This window comes from Phoca vitulina, unplaced genomic scaffold (assembly GCF_004348235.1).
Source record: "Phoca vitulina isolate PV1807 unplaced genomic scaffold, GSC_HSeal_1.0 scaffold31, whole genome shotgun sequence".
Classification (NCBI taxonomy): domain Eukaryota; kingdom Metazoa; phylum Chordata; class Mammalia; order Carnivora; family Phocidae; genus Phoca; species Phoca vitulina.
In genome coordinates, this window is record NW_022589734.1 from 14,784,910 (window position 1) to 14,804,843 (window position 19,934).

Here is a 19,934-nt window from a genome sequence, read left to right on the forward strand (position 1 = left end):
CTCCCAGCTTCCTTGCACTTCCATCTCTACTGGTTAATCTGTAGAGATATTTGTGAATGCATTGGCATGCTTCTCCAGAGCTCAGACGTGGGAGGAGTGGGGACAAAGAAGATACAAAACTGGCTGGGGTCCTGCCCATGCTTCAGCTGTTCTTGGGAGTGGGAAGAGCAGGTCTACAAGGTCAGGTCTATAAGGCCTTGGTCTACAAGTCAGGACAAACTCAGAAGACTTTTCCAGATTAATCCTGGAAATTGCACATCAATAGGTCCAATTCACAGACACCCTTCCGTACACAGATAAACAACATACAGTCTGGGTCTCTCTCATTCCTCCAGGGGCTGGACCTGATATTCCAGTCCTAACCCAATGCAGCCTGAGAAGCTCGCACCCTGGCCCCACCTGCAGGCTCTGACATGACCAGTCATCTTCTCAGGACATAGGAGCAAACATCTTTGCCAATTACCTTCCTGGATTCTCTGTAGCTTTGGGATTCCCAAGGCCAAGCCCAGGCAGAAGAAAGTGCCCTATCAGTGGAGCTCAGTGCATGTACCAGCCAATCTAGAACAGTTTATTTACTCATAAATGCTTTATGGAGATATGTCTTTTAAAAAGGAAGAAAGAAAAGGTTGCTCCAATAAATGATTCACCAGTGTTATGAAAGTGAAAAAGAATGGCTTGTATCTCTAAGCCGAGGTTTATGGAAGCCTAAGAACTGCCCCTACCACCCCCACCTCACCCCAACCCAATACATTTTTACAGAATCAGAATCAGAACAGTTTCTTGAGTCTGAGTGGTCACACCAATTTCTAGAAGCCAGCTGTCCAACGGATCACATTACACAGGAACACCATGCTAACCTTGATGTTATATTCACAATTGGAGACAGGACTTTTGTTTTGGTTTATCTATTTACAGGTCTACTATTGCCCTGCTCCAGCATTGATATATAAATGAGGACACAGAAATACAAAACAGGGTCTGGTCCCCTTTAAGTATACATTATCATTTGGTGGAATGAGCATCAACCCAAAAATGCATAGCAACTCAGGGACAGGGCCAAGTCTCACATGGGTAGGATGACCTTAGAGGGCTCGGGGGGGAGGGGGGGGAGTGGCCATTGTTGGGGACACTTCATTCCTGTGGTCCTTGGCTACTGGATTCCAACCAAGGTGCACATACAAACATGATACCCCATCAAATCTCCAGAGCCCCTTCCCACACCCAGCACAAAACCCAAAGTTAAGTGTAATCTGTGGTCGTGTCACTACTGATGAGCATAAGCCAAAGAACCTCTTTAATATATACCTTTACAGTACCATACAGGCATTAACACAGTAATTATAATGACTTACAGAAATCTTATAAAAACCTGTGACCACCTCTCTGTTTTATATTATAAGGAAGTTGAACTAGATAGACTCTATCATCTCTCAGAGCCACGAACAAGGGATCTTTTTCTTTCCGATAATAAAAATAACGTGGATTCTCATTGCAAAATAGTTAAAACAATACAGAAAAGTATGAAGTAAAGAGCAAAATTCTTCCAAGATCCCACCATCTGGAAATAGCCCACTATTAACTCTTAGATGTGTATTCTTTGAGATGCTTTTGCCAAAAGTTGTTCTCCTTTTTTACAAAAATGTGATTGTTAACCTTTCAAATGTATCATGGATGTCTGTCCAGGTCAGTGTAGATATGGCTACATTTTTTTCAATCACTGCACAGCTTTCTACTTTAGCACATTCATTGTTTTTAATTTTCATTATTAAAAATAAGACATTGATGATATCATTTGATACGTATCTTTGTACACCTATCCCCTTATTCCTTTAGGATTTATTTTTAGAAATGGAATTTCTGGGCCAAAAAATATGCGCAGCTGAATGCAGGGCTCGAACTCACAACCCTGAGATCAAGACCAGAACTGAGATCAAGAATCAGACACTCAACTGGGCGCCTGGGTGGCTCAGTTGGTTAAGCGACTGCCTTCGGCTCAGGTCATGATCCTGGAGTCCCTGGATCGAGTCCCACATCGGGCTCCCTGCTCGGCAGGGAGCCTGCTTCTCCCTCTGACCCTCCCCCTCTCATGTGCTCTCTCTCTCTCTCATTCTCTCTGTCTCAAATAAATAAATAAAATCTTTAAAAAAAAAAAAAAAAAAAGAATCAGACACTCAACTGACTGAGCCACCCAGGCACCCCAAAATACATGTGTTTTTGATGCAAGATGACACATAGCCCTACAGCAAGGCTGCACAACTTTCCATCACTGCAGCTGAGCCTGAGCATGCCTATATCCCACACCTCATTCCAGACATCACCCTTCTTCTTTATCTTTGCCAATGACACGGTTGGAAAATAGGAACCTTTGTTTTTGTAGCTGACTCTTACAACTCAAATGTCATTCATTGCCCAACGCGATACTGAGCAAAAAGTTGGTATGCATGAGCCCTGTCAATTACCAACTGAGCATCTACTGGAAAGAAACTTGTGGTTTAATTATAAAAAAAAAAGTATAGGATATTGTCCTATATATTTTTTTCTTAGCCTTCTACCTAATTGGGTTTTAGTCTCATCTTTTTTTCCCCCTTAGCGTCTGCTCTTCATGTCGGTGGTGGTGGTGGTGGTGGTGGTGGTGTGTGTGTTTGGGTGGGGAAGGGCCGAGGGGTTGATAACCACTTTTAATTTTTTTCTTACTATATGCATTATATATGTTGCCTTAAATTCTAAGACAGAGAATGAATGGGTGGATGAATAAATCAATAAGATATGCCTGTCAGTGGTTGTTGGTGACAGTGGCCCAATGATACAATCATGCCAGGGAGCCCCATCCCCCCCTTTTACAACATGGAGGTAGCATCACCCCTTGGGTCCTCCTTTATCATAGGAAGATCATAAATGTAGGAGGGTTTGGTGGGTATTCAACAGGCCCTTATCCAGCTATATGGCCCACAAGGGAGAGTTTCTAGACTTATATGCATAGATTCCAGATGGTTCTGGAAGAAACAATGAAAAGGTCCTAGGGATTGTTGAGATGGAGGTAAGTAAGCGTGGTCATGGGGCCTAAGGAGGGATACTCCAGAACAAAATTGTGGACACTGAAAGAAGTGTCCCAGATAGGTACAAAACTATAGTTTCTGGGCTCTTTAATAGAACACTATGCAGAAGGGAACACTTTTTGGTGAAACTAAGGTGTGTGTCCATTAAATGTCTCCATAACAACTCCAGGGCAACCTGACTTGGATGAATTATTAATAAACGGATTCAGTAGGGTATCCGTGAGGTAGAGCTCTCCCCATCACTGGAAATATTCAAATATCCTGCAGACGAGGCAGGATAATACAGAATCTGGCAGGATTCCTGAAGAAGAGCTCACGGCCTGACATGACGGGAGGCCCACGGTGTTTCCCATGACCTTAGAATCTGTCACTATCGGATCAGTCAATCCAGCTCAGCAACTAAGTGGGGAAAAAAAAAAGAGTCAAACTGATTGTTTTACTTTTTTTAAGAACTGATTATTCATCTCGGACAAAAATGTTGATCCCATTTTGCATGTGGAGATAGTCGATGAGAAGAATTGTTCTTGCCGGCCTCAGCCCAGGGAGACAAAAATTAAATCTGACACTGCTGCAGAGGCAGGCATGTGGGAGAAGGTGAATGAATCACTAAAATCCTTAGAGTTGTCCTCTCTGGTTCCTCAGCGTTTTGCAATCTGGTGGCTGTGGCAGTGGTGTTAATTATTGACAATTCAATAAACATTAAACAAACATTTGTCATTGTTGGTAATTTGATGGTGCAAAGTGGCCAAGTGATTCCCTCTGACCTGGAGACTCGTGAGAGATATTGGATGATGGGGTGGCTGTAAAAAGCTGCCCTGATAGCAAGTCTGGGATGGGTACTCTTGCCTTTGGACTCTCAACCCGAACTAGAAAAAAGTGGAAGCTAGCTGATATTATCCCCGTGACCTGCCCTGCGTGGGAGAGGTTTACAAGTGAAAGCGTTCCCTGCAAATGCAAACCAGTGTTCATAACTGAGAACCAGGTGAAGGTCACAAAAACTGTTTCTTTAATACACTATCTATTGGGGGTAATCTTGGAGAAAATGCAAGGGATAACACAAAAAGCAAAGCAGGAAGTTCAAAATGTAGGGGAAAACATTAAAACTGGAGTCAAGAGACAAAGATTAGGGAAATGTGACATAGAGAAGAAAAACCAAGGGAAGAAATTTTCCATCCTTAGAGTTTTGTAAACTCTTGTCTAGTGAAGGTGAAGCTCAAACTTCTGGAGAAAAGGTGGAATGATGAGGAGTCTGACCAACCCTTGATGAATGCAAGGGAATTCTCTAATCGTACAAGACAAAGGGGGCAAGCTTTGGAGCTGGGACTTGATTTTGACAAGTGGAAGGAAGTCCTGGGAAAATGGCCACGAATGAATTTCTTGGATTAAGAAGGAGGGATGTGACAGAAAGCTCTCCAAGATTTATTAAATTCACAAAAACCACATCTATCTCTACTGTTCTTCGTGGTATGAATAATGTTGTTTGAAGTGACAAGGAATATATTTTTAAGGATTATAAAATGTGAAACAAGAAAATGAAGGACTTGGAAGCCTAGGTGGTATTTTCATTGTTCCTTCACGTCACTAGCTGGGATTTAAGAGGACAGAGGGAAGTTGGGGAGATGAGCAGCTGGCTCTGCAGATAATATTATGGGTGGGATCTAGATTGCTGGACCATGGTTTAAGATGCAAAAATGATGGACTCTTGGCTGAGGATAGACTACATTTCATGAGAACAGGAAATAAAGAATTTGCCCAGAGACTCATTGACCCAATCAAGAGTGTTTTAATAACTCAAGACTGGCAAAATGTTGATAATTTTCTAGGGCAGACACAGAAATATGCTGATTACCTCTAAGAAAGGACGCTTGGCTCAGCTACAAGAAGGTGATCAGAGACAGCCCCCAAATGTTAACTCCTTCAGGTTCACCTCAGTTTTTAAGCCAAGGCCATGCTCTTTTCAGGGTGGCCTCAGCCAATGATTAAGCAAGACTGGTCCAAGAGCTCAGCCATTTAAACCCAATGTGGGACTCCTGTAATGGTTAGTCTTTACTTCAGACCTCTCCATTGGGCTGGTAGAGACTCTATCAGATGTGCATGGGTCTGACAGTTCCTCTACCCCAATCCTGTTTCTCCTCTTTGTCTTTCACAGGTATGTTGCATTTCTAACTCCACCTCAGCATTCTCATCCCCAGAGGTGGTTCCAGGAGCAGTCCAAGAAAGCAGACAGTAAGATGGGGTTTGACCACATGCCCGTCAACAGATGAATAGATAAATGAAATGTGGTAGATCCATACACTGGAATATTATTCAGCCATAAAAAGGAAGGAAATTCTGATACATGTTATGACAGGGATGAACTATGAGAATATCATACTAAATCAAATAAGCCAGTCACTGTAAGACAAATAGTATATGATTCCTTATATGAAGTACCTAGAGTAGTCAAATTCACAAAGACAGAAAGTAGGATGGTGGTTTTCAGGCACTAGGAGGAATGGGGAGGTATTTGGTGGGGACAGACTTTCAGTTTTACAAGGTAAAAAGAGTTTTGGAGATGGATGGTGGTGATGGTTGCACGACAATGTGAATGTACTTAATGCCACTGAACCATTTACTTAAAATTAGTTAAAATGGCAAATTTTGTGTTATGCCTATTTTACTGCAGTTAAAAATAAATACTTTTTTTTTTAAGAGATTGGGATTGGGGATTGGATCCGTCACAGCTGACTGGCAGTGAGGACCCACCCCAAAGAGTTTGTGTGTCATGGCTTCTCTTTGACACAAAGAGGTAATGAACCTCCTGACCAAAGTCCAGCTTACAGTAAGTCCCCTGAGCCCAAGAACACCTTAGTAGCCATTTCTCCAATACCCAAAGGCATCATTGGAATTGACATATTCAGAAGTTGGGATAATCCCCACTTTAGAACTTTGGTCTGGAGTAAGATCTGTGTAGTATTAAAAATGTGGAAGGGTCTGTAACGGCTCTCCCTTCTTCCTTCAGCCAAGACAGTGAGATAAAAAATAACCATCATCATCACTGTGGGGGGAGTAAGAGATTAGTGCCCTTCTTAAAAATCTAGACAGGCAGGGTGGTGGTCCCTAACATAGCTCTACTCAATTCACCAATCTGACCCCTGCAGAGAGTGTTTGGAATGGCCTGCTGCAGAGGCAGCTGAAGTGCCATCTGCAAAGACCCTCTAGGATGCAGTCTATGTAGTAAATCATACAACTCTACACGATGCTGTGTCCCCAGTAGGAGAAATATGTGAGCCAAGGGATGCAACCGGGAGTGGCCTACTTGCCATCATTCCCAGTGACCCACTGGGAATCTTTGTGCTTCCTGTCCTTGGAATTCTGGGCTTTCGGGGGCTAAAAGGCATGATCTCCAAAGGTCCCATTAAACCACAAGTTAGGACTACTGCTTGGGCACTTTGAACTTCCCAGGGACCAGCTGGCAAACAGAATAGTCATCACCTTGGCATGAGTAGTTGACCTTGACCAGCAGGAGGAAGTAGAGCTGCCACTACACAATGGAGGCAGAAGGGAACTTGCAGACCCAGGAGATCCACCTGGATGCCTCTTGGTCCAGCCTTGCTCAATTGTGACTGTGAATAGAAGAGCAGCAACTGTGGCTTGACAAAGGGTGTGTTTGCCCAGTGCGGAGGAATGTGGTCAGTTGACATCTTCTAGCTGTAAATTCCTTCCGGTATACCAGATGTCACGGTCTTCTCAGGGCGGTCCCAGCCACTGACTGAGCCTAAGGGCCCAGCCGTTTCAGTCAACATGAGACTCCTCTCAAGACAATCTTGGCCCTGGCCCTCCTTGTTGAACTGCGTCAAACTTTGTTGGAGCTCCAGCACCATCTGACATTTCCACTGGCCCAATCCTGCCTCCTCCCGCATCCTTCCGTGGTTGTCACTCCCCAGTAAAGCTTCTGCTCTCTTAATGTCATCTCAACATCTGTTTCCCAGAGGAGCCAACTGACACACCGTGGAAGCCATGTGATGTCCACAAATATCATTTATCAGTCTCTCTACTTTGGGGTATTGTTGAGCATTTTCACAATAAAAAGTTTTTTCTGTTTGTTTGTTTGTTTGTTTTTAAGGAAAGAGAATTGAAAAAGGGGGAAAAGAATATTTTAAACATTAAATATAGATGAGGAGAAATTAAAATGCCCAGATAAATGCATTAAACTAATTGTTGTGAAAATCAGAAGATACAGCAAAAGCAAAGAAGAATGAGTAGTGTCTGCTTATTAATTTATTAATTTTTTACCAGAAAGCAATTGAACAGGGGAGACAGAAAAAAAAAATTGTGATAATCTTAGAAGTCTTATTTTACGCCAGTCAGCAGTGCGTGAGTAACAAAATGGATTGGAGATAATTTGAAAGAAATTCTTACAAGATAGGGCAATAAATCTGACCTTGTTTCACCAAGCTTGGGAACGAGGAGACACAGAATTGAAATATGTTGATGGAAGCATATGCTCTATTCAAGACAAATAGGCCTGCTGGAGGAAGAGATTGGCTAGAACGCTCAGTCAGGAAGACAGACATCTTTGTGGAAATCCATAGTCCTGTGGGTGGATGCGTGCCAAAGAGCAAAGAGATAAGGAAACAGAAACAGAAAGGATATTGTTATGTACAGTCAGTGTTTCTTAAATCTAGCCAATCATCAAAATTGTTTAGGGGGCCTTTAAAATGCAAGCTCTTGAGCCCCTCATAAATCGTAAATTCTGAGGTGGGATCCTAAAATTTGTATTCTTACGACTCTCCAAGTCATCCCGAGGATTAGTTCAGTTTGTGAATCCCTAGTATACAGACCGGGCCACTGGGCCAGATGAATAAAAAGGGAAGTAGGTTCCTAACGCATTTTTTTTAAAAGCCAGATAGGCATGATTTAATAATGATGGGGGATTTCAACTTTATAAGCAACTTTATAAGCAACTAGAAGCCTCATTTGGCCAAAGGCAGAACAGCGTAAAACTTGCTAAATTTGTAAAAAAGATCAAGCATGCAAATGAAGAACTTACAGTCCTAGACTGAATTCTGACCTACCAGGATCAAGTAATGTTTGTCAGAGAGGATGAGAAAGGCATCTTAGGGAAAAGGTCACTGAGTTCACATAGTGCGAGCCAGCAGACGCAAAGATAGCATGATTCAGAGATAAAATTCAGAGGTAAAGAAAAGCATAATTCCAAGGCGGGAGGAAGGAAGTTACATTGTACTCAAAATGTTTCACAAATTTCTCAAACATTCAAATCTCACAATGCAGATACAGGTGAAGCCAACGATAAAGAGACAGAAAATCTAAAATACATAACAAACCCAGCAAACAAAAACAGAAACAGACAAAACTAATGTGTCACTCCATTATAGTTCCAAGTTTGGCTGTCGGTTGCGGGGACTTGAAACAGAATGCAAATACTTCCGTCACTCCCTGAAGTTTTGATTCAATTTGTCTAGGGCGAGAGATCGGCATTAAGTCATTTTTTTTTTTAAATCTCCCCACCTGATCCTCAATATTCAATTATGGTTGCAAACCACTGCTCTGGGTGCCACAGTTTTAAAGGACGGGACGTGAAGCAGCACACAAACCAAAGGAGTGCGTAAGAAAGTGACAGACATGTATCAAAATGACCAGGGGCTGGCCAAAAAACAAAAAAAAGGCCAAAACAAAAGCAAAATGCCTTTCAGCTGTATTGGGGACTAGTTGGAGATCAGGGACAGGATAGGCATGCTGCTTGGGAAAGAAGTCAAGGGAACTTTGGAGGCTGGAAATGAGTAAATATCCTTCCAATTTTCTAAAACGGGTAGAAAATGGATTCTGTAAACTACGGATGATTGCGCTTGATATGGATCTCAGACGAGATTCCAGAATGTGTTACTAAAGCGATGTTATAATAGGCACCCAAATGACAAAGAAGTGATTATAGGACCCAGCATGAGCTCCCAAGAACAAGTCCTGTTAGTCCGGCCCATTTCCATTCCTCAGTGGGGGGTTGGCAGATAAAGACAATGTACACACATTTCCATTCAGGCATCTGGACTTTAACAAGACAATTGGCCATGTCTGTAATGACATACTTCTGGTTAGGATAGAGAAGAAAGAGTTGGATGCTAGAACATTTTGGTGGGTTATTAACTGTTCGGGAGTCATATTTAAAGAATACTCATTAATGGATTGATGTCAAACCCAGTGAGGGCTTCCTAGTGTCCTGGTGATCTGCCAGAGAAAGAGTTCACAGCCCTGTGCACGCCTCAATATCTCTATCAGTGAGCTAGATGAACATTCAAAGGGCCTGCTGATCACTTCTGCAGGAGACATAGATTGGTGTGACAATGTAGTTATTTTATAGCAGAATCGGAGTCTGAAAAGATTTGCGAGGGGCTGGAATGATAGGCAAAATCTAGATTTAATAAGGTTAAGAGTCTAGTACTGAGTCCTAAATTCTTACAGTACATGCAGAGGGAGAAATTTGACATAAAGGCAGCTTCTTAAGAGCTTTGAGAGTTTTTGTCAACAATTAAGTCAATATCAATTAAAAGCAACGTGGCTGCAAAAAAAGCACAAAACAAAACAAAACAAAACCACCTGAAAATGACAAAGCACCACCCTAATGAAAGTCAGGAGTCTATAATGAAGGAGGGCCTGGTCACCCTGCACTCTGCTGCCCAGGTCTTACCTGGATCTTTGCATTCGTTTCTGGGTTCCACACAGTAGGAGTGAGGCCTGCAATCTGGAATATATTTCAGGGAGCTCCAACAGCGAAGTGAAGGAACTTAAAACCAAGCTATACAAAGAACAAATGAAGGAACCGTCTTGCTTATTAAGAAAAGAGATAGAGGGATAAGGTGCTTGTCTTCAAATAATTGAAAGCCTGTCTCCTGGAAAAGGAATTAGACTTACCTTGTGGATTTCAATGTGATTAAACTAGAACAAGTGCCTGGAAGCTTCGGGAGGGCTGAAAGACTTCCCGTATATAGAACCAAGTATTAGCAATAAGCTGCCTGGAAATAGAGCCAGCTTCCTCGGGAAGGCGAGTCCATCACTGACTCTAGGGCATAAGCTGGGAGCTCACTGCAAGGGATGCTGCACAAGAAAATCAGGCATCAAATAAAACTGGATAAAGTGGGAGGACATTTAGATTGTACCGTGTTATGACTAAAACGTCACGACTTATGCCGGCCTTCTAATTATTCCTTCAGTGTGTCAGTCTCCTGTGCTCCTCAGGGCCTTTGCACTTGCTAATCCCTCTTACCCAGATCATCACATGCTTGCTTCCACACTGGCAACAGCTCTCCAACCAGCTTTCAGACCTCCCCACCACCACCTCATCTACATAGTTACGCATTTCCTTCCTTCTCTACCCTTTGTTTGGCTTTCTTTTTCTTCACCAATCCACCATGTGAAACCCTATTATGTATTTAAATGTTCCTTGTTTGTGCCCACCCCGCCCCCCAGAATGGAACCTCAATGAGGGTGGGCATCTGGTCTACCTTGTTTATTACTGTATCTTCAGTGTCTGAAACTGTGGCTGGCTTGACAAATATGGGGGTGAACAAATGAGCCCAAGTTTGAACCCTGATTGCAGGGCCTTGGAGGCAGGGCCCGGAGGTTACTCTACCTCCCTACTTCACCGCACACTATCCCATCCCAGCCAGCTGGTGAAAATGTAAGCAATTAATTAGCTGTGTCTGGCTCCATCTAATCCAAGAAAATGACACTAGCTTTCTCTGATATCCCTAGGCCCCTGGGTGTCATGGACCGAACACCTTGGCTTAATTTGAACAGGATTCAGCTACATGTTTTATTGAAATGAGAGTGTTCTCCTGGTATCTTGGTAATGAAACTGGGTCTTCTTCAGAGGTAAGTTAACCTTCAATTGGCCACCAGCTCTTTGTTCTGGGGGAGTGCGGGAGTGGGGGAGTAGGGGGGGCTGGATTCCAGGCTGCTTATCAGAGCAGCCCCAGAAGACACAACAGGGATGGACGGGGAGGACCCTCCAAAGCCAGTCATGAAGACATCTCTCTGGAGTTCTAGGTTAGGAAAAAATCATAAAGCCTAAAAGGAGAAAGATAGCGATGTACTGGCCAAATAAGGCCTGGGAATTATTGGTATGTTTAATTTATCCAGATTATCCCCTAGACTCCCACTACTAAAAGAAATGGCCATGGCTGCACATTTATTAAATGATGCTGAACTTAAAGCACTGCGCTAAAACATTAATCACTCATTCACCACCCAAATGTTCGGTTCGAATGGTTAGGGCATCCAGGCTATGATGGCCAGCTCTGAGCCCCAGGAAGGAGAAGTTATATTTAAGGAATATTAAACTTGAGGGGCACCCGGGTGGCTCAGTCGTTAATCGTCTGCCTTCTGCTCAGATCATGATCCCGGGGTCCCAGGATCTAGCGCCACATCGGGCTCCCTGCTCCGCTCCGCGGGGAGTTTACTTCTCCCTCTGCACCCGCCCGGCTTGTGCTCTCTCTCTCAAATAAATAAATAAATAAATAAAATCTTTTAAAAAAAAGGAATATTCAACTTGAGAAGTTACTTTAAACCTGGGGCATTTTTTAAGGCATACAAACATGAAAATAAATTGTAACTTGTGCATGTTACTTATAGCTTCCATTTACATAGAAAGGCGAGAACCAGAAAATGAGAGTAATAAAAACAGATGATGATGATGACGGTCACAAGCATGCATTTGACATTCTGTGCCTGGCGTTGCTCTGAGGGCTCTACAGCTAACAGCTTACCCCTCACAACAGCCCTGTGAAGCGAGCCCTTCACCCCCATTTTACAGACGAGGAAACTGAGGCAGAGAGCGGTTCCGTCACTGTCTGAGGTCGCAGAGTAATAAGTGGTAGACCTGGGACTTAGACCCAGGGCGTCCCCATCCAGAACTGGGCTCTTGACCACTGTGGCCCACTGCTTCTTCCAAACTCCTGGAGACACATCCATAACCTCTGGCTGGAAACGCGGCATTTAGCCCAAGCAGGCAGGGAGGGGCAAGCCCAGCCTCTAGGGGCAGGTTCATTTACGCAATCTGGCTTTCATTTCACAGTCCCTGTCTTGAGACTAGGAGGCGGGCCGGGAGGCCAGGAGGTGGGCCTGGGAGACCAGGGGGCGGGCCTAGGAGACTAGGGGGCGGGCTTCGCCGTGGTCAGGTGGGATCTCCTACCTGCAGCCTCCGGTCTTCACAGCCTCCTGTCTTTTCTTCCTTCAAACCCCCCCGGCAAATGCTCCCACGAAAGAAGAGAGGCCCAACCTGTCAGATACAAAGATGTAGGAGCGAAGAGCAATGCATTGGACACCCCACCTTCTGGCATCTCGCCCCAGGCCCAAACCCCACTGCAGTGGCCATATCCCCGGGTGCGCCAAGACCTGCGTGCGGAGGCTCTTGTGTGACTGCACCCCTCTCCCCCAACCCTGTGCGCGGTGACATCACGTTGGTCCCCTGAAATCAGCCATAGAGGGGGGAGGAGTACTCCCAGCACGAAGTCGGCAGAGGCTGGGAATTCAGGTGTGTGTGGGTTTGGTCTCTCCGAGAGCGGCTGCCCGGCCAGCCCAGCACCGCACACGCTGGGCGCTGCCTCCCCGAGAGACAGAACGACAAGCCTCGCAACGTCCCGCGCTCCCCAGTAACTGCATTTAGCATAATGCCTAGTACACACTTGTCTTCCCTCATGATTCCCTCCAGAGCCATTATCATCTGTCAAGCAGAACTTTCATTATGAGCATTTTCACTCCAAAGAGGCACTAAACCAGCGAAGTCGGCCAACTCAAGACTCCTCGGCCCCCGTCGCGCACGGACCAGCATCTCTGCCCATCTGCTGACTCCCTTGTTCCCGCATCCCCAGCTCGCGCCTTCAGCTTATTTTGCCTCCCTGGACTCTGCGGGATTCTCGCCGCCCGGTGTCAATTCTGGTTCGGCCAGACCTGCCTCCCAGCCACAGCTTTATCGCTGTGGAGTCCCCCTGAGGTCTCGGTTTCACCATCTGTAGAATGGGGTTCTGGTAGTACCCAACCTCATAGGACTGGTCTGAGGATTAAACTTTTAAAGGCGTGGGAGGCACAGAACAGCCCCTGGCATAAAAGTTAAGGTTGATATTATTCCACACTCTCTGTGCAAGCCAGGCTTGACTGGTTAACACCCCCCTGCTGCCTGCCCCTGCCCAGGGATGGCGGAAACAGGGCACATATGCCATCCACTTCCCTACCCCCTTGGTGTTGCTTACAGCACTCCGTTATTCTGGACACCCTTTTCCTATCTATGGACTCCTACGTGTCCTTCAAACCCCTTCTCAAATGCCACCTTTTATATGAAACATTGGCTGATCCTTGATTGCAATTAAATTTCAGCTTCTCCGCTCTCTGGGAGGCCATTGGGTTCTCAAATGGTGGTATTGCTTTTCCCAGATCCATGTTCCTCCCTTTGCCTGAAAAGCTGACAGAACTCTCTGGGGGGTGTGCTAAGGTGTAGAAAAGCACTGTTAATGGGTGAATGCGCCCTGGGAGGGATACACATGTTTCCCTTATCGCTGCATTTTTAGGTAGTTCTTAGCACCAGTTAATTTCCTGGTATCGTGGGATCAGAGCCCTGAGAGGACGCCTCGAGGTCATGCGCTGACCCTCATATCTCACAGACAATGGTCTGAGCATGGGGGGCTTCCAAAGAAGGCTGGAGGGGCCACTAAGATGGCAGGACCGCCAGGAGCAACATGAGGACATGGGTCTAAGGGTTGGGAGAGAACTGGGCAAAGGGCTCAGAAAGTGTTTCTGGAGCCTGAGTCCTGGAGAGCAATTATCCACGTGCCTCTTGCGGTGTCCATATTGGCAGCCTCCCTACCCACCGCCCTGGCCCAGCCACAAATGGCCACGTGCAAAAGGCATCCGGCTGGGAGCCCATCATCACTCTATTATTTAGGATGTGGGCTTTTTCCATTTCCTAATGGCTACATGGGTTCCTGTCCTTGGAAGAAATGCTGAAGTCTAAAATAACCACCACCAACTCGCCACCTCTCCTCCCCTCCACTCCTTCACTCTGCTGTATGTTCTTCAGTTTAGATGTGCTTCTCACGACTCGAAAGTGTTATCATTCATTCATTCATTCATTCATTGTCTTATGTACTGTCTGCTACCCCATTAGAAAAGAAGCTGGAGGGTTAGGGACTTTGTCTTCTTAGTATAGATTAGGTGCTCAGTAAATCTTGGCTGAATGATTGCATGAATAAGAGTCATAACTGTACCGTGTTATACTGATAAATATCTGTTCATTCCTTCCCAGTTTTTGGGGGGTTCCACTCTGCTGTTCCTTTTCTTACTTCTCAAATTTAATGTTTCTCTCAATAATTTTGATCCCTCCTGCTTTTCTAATTTAAGCATTAACTTTCTAAATCCTGGCTTAACTGCATTCCCAAGTGTTGATTTCCAATATATTAATTATTCAGTCCCAAGTATTTTTGAATTCTCATGAGGATTTCCTTTTTGAGCCAGAAGTTATTTGGAGGCCTGTGTGCAAGTTATGTGTATACGTTTAATCTCCAAATGAATGTGGTTTCTCTACACATTAATATATTATTTCTAACTTAATTTATTTGTGGTAGGAGACCACAATATGGGTGAGTACAGTCTTTTGAAATCCAGTTTGATGGCCCCAGCTCTTCAGAGGCCTGCATTAATATTTCATGTGTTTTGAAAATAAGGTATTTTCTCCTACAGTAAGGTGGCATGCTCTATACCGGTCCATTTGATCAAGGTCATTAATTGTGCCTTTCAACCCTTCCATATCCCTCCCGCTGGATGGGTTATTTTATTCTTTTCTTTTTCTGTTCCACAGTTAGCCACTAGTTACTGGAAAGCTAAAGGTTTTGGTCTTTCCCCCAGTGCTTGCTCTTCCTTTTCAATAAGACAAAGACCTTTATACCTCTTAAACTGTGATCAAGCCTCTCCCATCTTACAATTTTTTTTTTACATCTTACATTTTTGCTGTTTTTCTGCCATATTTTAGCTTCCTTGGCTTCGTTTTCCACACAGACTAGGCATTATGTTGATTGTTTTAAAGTCTTTTATTTAGGTTTACTTGTGTCTTTGCTCATCATTCCTACTTATATCTCAAAACTCTGACCTGGAACTATTTTCCTTCTGTCTAAAATAATCTTCCAGAATTTGTTTTGGTGGCAGTCTCTCTGTGGTAAACTCTGTCAGATATAGTTTATCTTTAACGTCTTTGTTGTACCCTCATTCGTAAAAGCTAGTTTTGCAGGATGAAGTATTGCAAACTAACAAGTTTTCTCTGAGGACACTGAAGATACTGTTCCTTTGTCCAGCAATTTCCACCAGTGCTGATGAAAAGCCATCATCGGCCTCATCGTCAACCCTTTGTAGGTGATCTGGCTCTTCTCACTGGCTACTTTGTAAAAATCTCATTTTTCCTCTTTGGTGTTCCATGCTTTGCCAATGGTGGGTGGTGGTGTATATTTCTTTTTATCTTGCTTAGATTTGGGGGGTTTCCTAGAATATATCAATGTCTTTCCATAGTTCTGGAAAATTCTCAGCCATGATCTCTCTGGATATTGTTCTTCCCATTCTAACGATCTCCTTCTAGATCATTGATTCCACAGAAGTTAACCCTGTGATGTCCAATATAGTAGTCACTGGCCACATGTGACTATTTAGGACATTTCCATCACTGGAGAAGGTTCTATTGGGCAACACTGACAGTTTCTCACTCCGTTTGTATTTTCTCTTAACCTTTCTTGAACATTTTCTAAATCTGTCTCACAGGACCATGGACTGAATGATTTATTTAGATCAATATTCTGGTTCACAATTTCTCAATTTCTTCAGCCTGATTTATCATTGACTTTTAAAAATTCTAACTATTATATATATTTTTGTTTCTAAACTATCTTTCTATATACTGATATAGTAAAATAAATTCAATATAATACTAAACATACCTAGTGGTGATTCTAACCCAGGATCTTTTTAAACCACATTTTTATGTGTGCAAAATTTTTTCAGCTGACCCATGCAGTGTGAATTCAGACTGAAAGCACATATGAGAGTTGGCTTAGGGTTATAGGTTCTCACGGGGAGCTCTTTCCTCCACCCAGGACCTAAGGTTATGATGGGCACGTTTCCTAAGTTCCCTTTCTGTGTGGTGGGGTTTATTTCTCTTTAATCTAACGGGGACAGTAGTTCCTTGGGCTCCCAACTTAACATTGGGGAGGGGGGATTGAGGAGTAGACGATGTTTTTCTATTCTCTTCCTCAACTTGAGAAAGCCCTAGATTTTTTTTTCAGTGTCTATAAATGAAGTTTTTTTATTATTATTATGTTCAGTTAGCCACTGTACAGTACATAATTAGTTTTGTTAAGTGAAGAAGGCCCTAGATTTTACATCCTGTTGCACACATCCTATGAGGTCAATAAAACTCATGCTCAGGATCTCAAGTCATCAAGGTTTGGCAGTAAGTCCTAGAGACATTTGGTACTCACTTATTTTATAGCATTCCTTCTCTTTGTTTAAAACTCCATAACCTTAGGAAAAGTCCTCAGACAGACTCAAATTGAAGGACATTCTCCCAGTCCTGTCTGACCAGGACTCTTCAAAACTGTCAAGGTCATGATCTATAGGAGGACACTCATGTGATGTGACAACTAAATAGACAGTGGTTCCCTGGCCTGGATTCTGGAATGAGAGAAACTGGTAAACTCTGTATGAAGTCTGGAGTTCAGCTAGTAGCAGCGTACTAACATTATTACATTCGTTTTGGCAAATGTACCACAACGGTGTAAGATGACAGCCTTAAGAGAAATAAAGTGGAACTCTTTCTGTCTTTGCAACTTCTCTGTAAATCTAAAATTATTCCAAAATAAAAAGTGTCTTTACAAAGAAGACATTAAGGAGGGGTGCCTGGGTGGCTCAGTCGGTTAAGTGTCATGATCCCAGGGTCCTGGGATCGAGTCCTGCATTGGGCTCCCTGCTCAGCAGGGAGCCTGCTTCTACCTCTCCCTCTCCTCCCAACTCCTCTTCTCTCTCACTATCTCTGTCTCTCAAATAAATAAATTAAATCTTTAAAAAAAAAAGACATTAATGATTCCTTACTTTTATTCCAGCTGGATGGTATATTTAAAAAGATGTTTCTTTCTGTAACCAATATTTTAGTTACACATTTGGGAGGGTCCTATAGGGTATCTACCATACCACGAGAAGCAAATCCCCTTACCCAGGGCAGAATAGATCAGAATCACAAAAACCAAATGTTGCCATTATAATGCATGAAATTTGATGGAATCAGAGTAGAATGTGTTAAGGAACGAGGTCCCAGAGTAGAAGGGACATTCGAAGGAATGCAAACAGTCGCCCTTATAGAAAAAGAAGATCAGTTCACACGTATCCCTCAACAAAGGGAAGTTAATCAAACCTGTACATAAAAGTAACTCAAAGCAAAACATATCAATACTTTCTTGACTAGAGTTTGTTATGGGTTGAATTGTGTCCCCCCCAAATTTATATGTTGAAGTGGTCACCCCAGTACCACAGTAGATGACTTTATTGGCAAAGAGGACCATTGCAGAGGTAATAAAGTTAAAATGAGGTCAGTGGGGTGGGTCCTGGTACAATAGGAACAGTGTCCTTATAAAGAGGAGAAATTTGGGCATGGACATGTACACACAGGGAAAACATCACGTGAGGATGAAGACAGAGATTAGGGCAGTGCATCTACAAGCCAGGAAACACCAGAGCACCAGAAGCAAGAGAGGCATGGAACAGTCTCCCTCACCGCCCTTGGAACGAACCAGCCTTCTCCTGAACTGTGAGACAATAAATTTCTGTTCTTTAAGCCATCCAACTTGTGGTACTTTGTGAGGGCAGCCCTAACAGACTACAACAGCTCTTCTCTAAAACTTGATATAATGTCTTCACAGTAGGAGAGATAACCCACCTGGGTCTGCAATGTGGAGCTGGTTCAGACCACGTACTTGTTAACTATCTAGAGTAATCTGGAGGGACAGGAGAGATCCTATGACCTAGGGTTCATTGCCACCCCCTCCAACATTCTCATCATTGGGCAGCATCCTTTTCTATTAATATTTCAGTTTCACAGAGAGGTCCTGGAATATAATCAATTGTTCTCTTTCAGAGTGCTCTCTACCTGAAAAAGCACAATATTCTATTGACACTGCACTTTGAAGGATGTACTGAAGTAAATCTACAGAGCATTCTGGCTATTCAGATCCGGAAATGGGTAAACCAGTAAGGATATAAAGACACAGAGAGATGTTTTGGCAAGATCGCACAGCAATCGGTGCCAGAGACTGGAATAGAATCAATGCTCCATTGCAGTGCATGGTCAAGGATCTGAATGACCTCCAACAGTTGATCTAATCTGTCCCTTGAGGTTATGGGACAATGGGTAGAGTCTCCAGGCCTAGGAGACTGCTATTGTCTCTTTCAGCCCAATAAAGCCCAGTTCCAGTCTCTCACAACTCAAAAAGATAAACATATCTTTCTGGGTTACCCCAAAATTACCTATCAATGACCCAAAATCATGCAGAGTGATAGAGACGCACTAGAATCTCAGACCCTCCAGCAGAGCGAATGGAATACATCCAGAACCAGACTCAACTCCTCTAAAGAAGTAAGGTAGAACTTCTCTCTATTGCCAGGTATGTATACCCCTCCCCTTTCTCTTAACACAGTCCCTGTCCCCTCCATTCATGCTATAATCTAGAAGCGAAAGTGAAGCAGATGATGCAGAGAATTCTGAACTAAAGGGGTTCCATTGGGGGGAGGGTATAATTAAAGCATTGTCACACACTATTCACCAAGAATGCTTGTCAGCATCACAAACTGCTCAGGACACACACAACGCTCCCTTGGATTCCAGACCCGGGCACCACATCTTCTCCAGCTAAGCTTCCCCAGGCCTCCGACTCGACATTCTCAGCACAGAGTGAGTGTAGCACAAAGCACATGTCTGTGGTCCCCTCAGCAGCTCTTGCCCCCATCCCTTCCTCATCACCCACAGTGCTGGTGGCAGAGACTCTCTTGTGCTGTGGCAAAAGTGGCCTCCAATCCAGCCCCATCTGAGACGGAGACAATGCCAGCTACAAAGACAGAATTTTAAACTTAGCAGCCCCTTTTAAGAAAGTGGAAAAAAACACACAAAATGAATTTTAATGATGTGTTCCATTTAACCCAATATATCGAAAATATCATTTTGACACATAATCAGTGTACAAAGTTATTAATGGGATAGTCCTTTCTGGGGTTGAGTCTTCCGATTTGGGTGTGTACTTTACACTTACAGCACATTTCATTTGGCCTAGCTGCTTTCTAAGAATGGCTGCCATATTGAATAACGTAAATCTAAGGGCTTCGAGTGATGTCACCGCTTCAAGTCTTGGGAAGGTGTATGGTTTTAGAGGACATATTTTCTCTCACCCATCTTTTATCTTTTCAGTGGGATCCATGAGAAAAAGTTCTAATAAGTTCTTTTTTGTTCCAATAAATGCTCATCGAACCCAATTCCCTGCCTTTACATACCCAGTTGTCTGTCTGAAAGGACCTCTCCCCCTTCATTCCTTGTTTGCCTCAAGGGAACCTATTTTTTCTAGTCATTCTTCTTCAGTTCCAAAGGCAATTCTTTGATTCACCAAAGCTGAAACAAAGATGGCCTCTTTGAGACTCCATGGTATTTTACCTAGTACAGTGCCCTGAACTTGCTTGAAATCATTTCACCTCCCTTACAAGACTAAGTTATTTTAAAAAGAGGAGATATGTCTTAGCTCTGTATGTCCCAAACCCAGCAAGCACAGGGCCTGACCCAGGGTGCTTACAACATGGCAGCGTGGTTCCCCT